We start from the raw sequence: 6,000 nt of genomic DNA, 5'->3' as shown, positions 1-6,000 counted from the left end.
GCTTCACTTCCACAGTGAATCCCATCTTGCTCCCATTGCTTTGCAAGATAGTCTTTGCTCCCCAGTGACCCTGAATTGGATAAAGTGGTAGAAAATGGATGGATAATATAGAACTTTTTATTTTTAATTTCAATATTTCAGGAAACTTGTTTTCACTCTGTATACTTACAATGTTTTAATATCCTTAAAATGTAAAATGCTTTTTTAACCTTGAGTCTACATTCGGAGAGGGAAACTCCTGAATCTGATATTATTATTTGTGCAAATTTGAAATTGTTCATTTTTTTATGAACTACCTTAATGAAAATCACTTTATTCCAAAAAAAAAAAAAAATATAATGATGAATATATATCCAGAGTTTAAACAATAATACTAAATTAATCTTTTCACATACCCCATCTTGCTCTCCATGAGACACAGACAGGGAGAGAAGCCTGGGGTCAGAGCACAGGATCAGCCATTGTACAGCACCCCTGGAGCAGCTAGGGTTAGGGCCTTGCTCAGGGGCCCTACGGAGTAGGATTCCTCTGCCGACTGTGGGATTTGAACCGACAACCTTCCTGTCACAAGCACAGAGCCACCGCTCTGCCCTGTGTATATAATACACAGGTTATAAAAGTATTCACACTCTTTGGCATTTTGTAATGAAAGTGTATTTATTCTGGAATTCTTACCACTGATCAGCACAACAGGGGTGAATACTTTTTATGGCCACTGTATACGAGCAGAGATGCTAACCATGCTGCAAATCAGTACTACAGTTTGTGAATATTTATTTATCACATAAATCATCATTATGATATTTTAAGACAACAAAACTGCAAGACAAGTATGTTTCACTTGCTGGTCCTTGATTAATTGGATACATTTATTTTAGGTTGACAGCCTCTGCATTCTATATCAGTAGACGATGTAGGGTGGTGGATGTGGTTGAGAAGATGCGAGAAGCGAGGTTACGGTGGTATGGACATATCATGAGGAGAGACGTTGAGGAAGTAACAAAGAGGGTAATGGAATTTGAGGTGGAAGGTAACAGAGGAAGAGGCAGGCCTAGAAAGAGATGGATAGATTGTGTGAGAAAAGATATGGAGGTATGTGAAGTGAGTGAGGAAGATGTGCTCGACAGAGACAAATGGAGAAGAGCAACCAAAGCAGCTGACCCCAGGACAGTCTGGGACTAAGGCTGTGAAAAAGAAGAAGAAGAAGAAGCCTCTGCATTCTATGTCCCTCGGTCAAAGGCTTCATAATAATAATTCTGCTGATTTGCCTCACAGTCACATAAATCCTATTTTAGGAAAAATGCTGAATTAGAAATTAAATTGAATTATGAAAAGGATACAGAACAGTTAGTCCCGGGCAGGTCAGAGCACTCAGCACCAGTGTTTTCTGAGATCAGCCACATACACAAGAGGAGCTCAACCCTGACCACTACTATCGATACAGGTAGATCCTACACATTGGTGTTGATGGAGGGTTCTGTTTTCTAGTCCTGTCCTGGTGCTGGAAGTCTTGTACATTCTCACTGTTGCTTCCCTTCTCATCCTGCTTCTTCTTTCTGTCTCATCCTGCTCCTGCTTCCTGTCTCATCTTGCTCCTGCTTCCCGTTTTGTCACGCTTCTGCTTCCCCTTTCATCCTGATCCTGCTTCCCTTCTCATTCTGCTTCTGCTTCCTGTCTCATCCTGCTTCTGCTTCCTGTCTTATCCTGCTCCTGCTTCCATTCTCATCCTGCTTCTGCTTCCCGTCTCATCCTGGTCCTGCTTCCCTTCTCATCCTGCTTCTGTTTCCTGTCTCATCCTGTTCCTGCTTCCCTTCTCATCCTGGTCCTGCTTCCCTTCTCATCCTGCTTCTGTTTCCTGTCTCATCCTGCTCCTGCTTCCTGTCTCATCCTGCTCCTGCTTCACTTCTCATCCTGCTTCTGTTTCCTGTCTTATCCTGCTCCTGCTTCCTGTCTCATCCTGCTTCTGATTCCCTTCTCATCCTGCTTCTGCTGTTTCCTGTCTTATCCTGCTCCTGCTTCCTGTCTCATCCTGCTTCTGATTCCTGTCTAATCCTGCTTCTGTTTCCTGTCTCATCCTGCTCCTGCTTCCTGTCTCATCCTGCTCCTGCTTCCCTTCTCATCCTGCTTCTGATTCCCTTCTCATCCTGCTTCGGTTTCCTGTCTTATCCTGCTCCTGCTTCCTGTCTCATCCTGCTCCTGCTTCCCTTCTCATCCTGCTCCTGCTTCCCTTCTCATCCTGCTTCTGCTTCCTGTCTCATCCTGCTCCTGCTTCCTGTCTCATCTTGCTCCTGCTTCCCTTCTCATCCTGCTTCTGATTCCCTTCTCAACCTGCTCCTGCTTCCTGTCTCATCCTGCTCCTGCTTCCCTTCTCATCCTGCTCCTGCTTCCCTTCTCACCCTGCTTCTGTTTCCTGTCTCATCCTGCTCCAGCGTCCTGTCTCATCCCGCTCATGCTTCCCTTCTCATCCTGCTCCTGCGTCCTGTCTCATCCCGCTCATGCTTCCCTTCTCATCCTGCTTCTGCTTCCCTTCTCATCCTGCTTCTGATTCCCTTCTCAACCTGCTCCTGCTTCCTGTCTCATCCTGCACCTGCTTCCCTTCTCATCCTGCTCCTGCTTCCCTTCTCACCCTGCTTCTGTTTCCTGTCTCATCCTGCTCCTGCGTCCTGTCTCATCCCGCTCATGCTTCCCTTCTCATCCTGCTTCTGCTTCCTGTCTCATCCTGCTCCTGCTTCACTTCTCATCCTGCTTTTGTTTCCTGTCTTATCCTGCTCCTGCTTCCTGTCTCATCCTGCTTCTGATTCCCTTCTCATCCTGCTTCTGCTGTTTCCTGTCTTATCCTGCTCCTGCTTCCTGTCTCATCCTGCTTCTGATTCCTGTCTAATCCTGCTTCTGTTTCCTGTCTCATCCTGCTCCTGCGTCCTGTCTCATCCTGCTCCTGCTTCCCTTCTCATCCTGCTTCTGATTCCTGTCTAATCCTGCTTCTGTTTCCTGTCTCATCCTGCTCCTGCTTCCTGTCTCATCCTGCTCCTGCATCCTGACTCATCCTGCTCCTGCTTCCCTTCTCATCCTGCTTCTTCATCCCATCTCATCCTGCTCCTGCTTCCTGTCTCATCCTGCTCCTGCTTCCTGTTTCATCCTGCTTCTGCTTCCTGTCTCATCGTGCTTCTGCTTCCTGTCTCATCCTGCTCCTGCGTTCTGTCTCATCCTGCTCCTGCTTCCCTTCTCATCCTGCTCCTGCATCCTGTCTCATCCTGCTTCTGCATCCTGTCTCATCCTTCTCCTACTTCCTGTCTCATCCTGCTTCTGCATCCTGTCTCATCCTGCTTCTGTTTCCTGTCTCATCCTGCTCCTGCTTCCTGTCTCATCCTGCTCCTGCTTCCCTTCTCATCCTGCTTCTGCTTCCCGTCTCATCCTGCTCCTGCTTCCTGTCTCATCCTGCTCCTGCTTCCTGTTTCATCCTGCTTCTGCTTCCTGTCTCATCGTGCTTCTGCTTCCTGTCTCATCCTGCTCCTGCGTTCTGTCTCATCCTGCTCCTGCTTCCCTTCTCATCCTGCTCCTGCATCCTGTCTCATCCTGCTACTTCCTGTCTCATCCTGCTCCTGCTTCCTGTCTCATCCTGCTCTTGCTTCCCTTCTCATCCTGCTCCTGCTTCCTGTCTCATCCTTCTCCTGCTTCCTGTCTCATCCTGCTTCTGCTTCCTGTCTCATCCTGCTCCTGCTTCCCTTCTCATCCTGCTTCTGCTTCCTGTCTCATCATGGTTCTGCTTCCTGTCTCATCCTGCTCCTGCTTCCCTTCTCATCCTGCTCCTGCTTCCTGTCTCATCCTGCTCTTGCTTCCCTTCTCATCCTGCTCCTGCTTCCTGTCTCATCCTGCTCCTGCGTCCTGTCTTATCCTGCTCCTGCGTCCTGTCTCATCCTGAGCCTGCTTCCTGTCTCATCCTGCTCCTGCTTCCTGTCTCATCCTGCTCCTGCTTCCCTTCTCATCCTGCTTCTGCTTCCTGTCTCATCCTGCTTCTTCTTCCTGTCTCATCCTGCTCCTGCTTCCCTTCTCATCCTGCTTCTTCTTTCCTGTCTCATCCTGCTCCTGCGTCCTGTCTCATCCTGCTCCTGCTTCCTGTCTCATCCTGCTTCTGCTTCCTGTCTCATCCTGCTTCTGCTTCCCTTCTCATCCTGCTCCTGTTTCCCTTCTCATCCTGCTTCTGCTTCCTGTCTCATCTTGCTCCTGCTTCCCGTTTCGTCACGCTTCTGCTTCCCCTCTCATCCGTCTCCTGCTTCACTTCTCATCCTGCTTCTGTTTCCTGTCTCATCCTGCTCCTGCTTCCTGTCTCATCCAGCTCCTGCTTCCCTTCTCATCCTGCTCCTGCTTCCCTTCTCATCCTGCTTCTTCTTCCTGTCTCATCCTGCTCCTGCGTCCCTTCTCATCCGGCTTCTGCATCCTGTCTCATCCTTCTCCAGCTTCCTGTCTCATCCTGCTTCTTTTTCCTGTCTCATCCTGCTCCTGCTTCCCGTCTCATCCTGCTCCTGCTTCCTGTCTCATCCTGCTCCTGCTTCCCTTCTCATCCTGCTTCTGCTTCCTGTCTCATCTTGCTCCTGCTTCCCGTTTCGTCACGCTTCTGCTTCCCCTCTCATCCTGCTCCTACTTCCCTTCTCATCCTGCTTCTGCATCCTGTCTCATCCTTCTCCTGCTTCCTGTCTCATCCTGCTTCTTTTTCCTGTCTCATCCTGCTCCTGCTTCCTGTCTCATCCTGCTCTTGCTTCCCTTCTCATCCTGCTCCTGCTTCCTGTCTCATCCTTCTCCTGCTTCCTGTTTCATCCTTCTCCTGCTTCCCTTCTCATCCTGCTTCTGCTTCCCTTTTCATCCTGCTTCTGCTTCCAATCTCATCCTGCTCCTGCTTCCCTTCTCATCCTGCTTCTGCTTCCTGTCTCATCCTTCTCCTGTTTCCTGTCTCATCCTGCTTCTGCTTCCCGTCTCATCCTGCTTCTGCTTCCTGTCTCATACTTCTTCTGTTTCCTTACTCATCCTGCTCCTGCGTCCTGTCTCATCCTGCTCCTGCGTCCTGTCTCATCCTGCACCTGCTTCCCTTCTCATCCTGCTTCTGCTTCCTGTCTCATCCTGCTCCTGTGTCCTGTCTCATCCTGCTCCTGCTTCCTGTCTCATCCTGCTCCTGCTTCCTGTCTCATCCTGCTCCTGCTTCCCTTCTCATCCTGCTTCTGCTTCCTGTCTCATCCTGCTCCTGCTTCCCTTCTCATCCTGCTTCTGCTTCCTGTCTCATCCTGCTTCTGCTTCCCGTCTCATCCTGCTCCTGCTTCCCGTCTCATCCTGCTCCTGCTTCCTGTCTCATCCTGCTTCTTCTTCCTGTCTTATCCTGCTCCTGCTTCCCTTCTCATCCTGCTTCTGCTTCCTGTCTCATCCTTCTCCTGCTTCCTGTCTCATCCTGCTCCTGCTTCCCTTCTCATCCTGCTTCTGCTTCCTGTCTCATCCTGCTTCTGCTTTCTGTCTCATCCTGCTCCTGCTTCCCTTCTCATCCTGCTTCTGCATCCTGTCTCATCCTGCTTCTGCATTCTGTCTCATCCTTCTCCTACTTCCTGTCTCATCCTGCTCCTGCTTCCCTTCTCATCCTGCTTCTGCATCCTGTCTCATCCTGCTCCTGCTTCCTGTCTCATCCTGCTCCTGCTTCCTGTCTCATCCTGCTCCTCCGTCCTGTCTTATCCTGCTCCTGCTTCCTGTCTCATCCTGCTCCTGGGTCCTGTCTTATCCTGCTCCTGCTTCCTGTCTCATCCTGCTCCTGCTTCCCTTCTCATCCTGCTTCTTCTTCCTGTCTCATCCTGCTCCTGCTTCCTGTCTCATCCTGCTCCTGCTTCCCTTATCATCCTGCTTCTTCTTCCTGTCTCATCCTGCTCCTGCTTCCTGTCTCATCCTGCTCCTGCTTCCCTTCTCATCCGGCTTCTGCATCCTGTCTCATCCTTCTCCAGCTTCCTGTCTCATCCTGCTTCATTTTCC

Source organism: Lepisosteus platostomus, chromosome 16 (assembly GCF_059453375.1).
Source record: "Lepisosteus platostomus isolate fLepPlt1 chromosome 16, fLepPlt1.hap1, whole genome shotgun sequence".
Taxonomy (NCBI): Eukaryota; Metazoa; Chordata; class Actinopteri; order Semionotiformes; family Lepisosteidae; genus Lepisosteus; species Lepisosteus platostomus.
Note: the sequence above shows the minus strand (reverse complement) of the source record.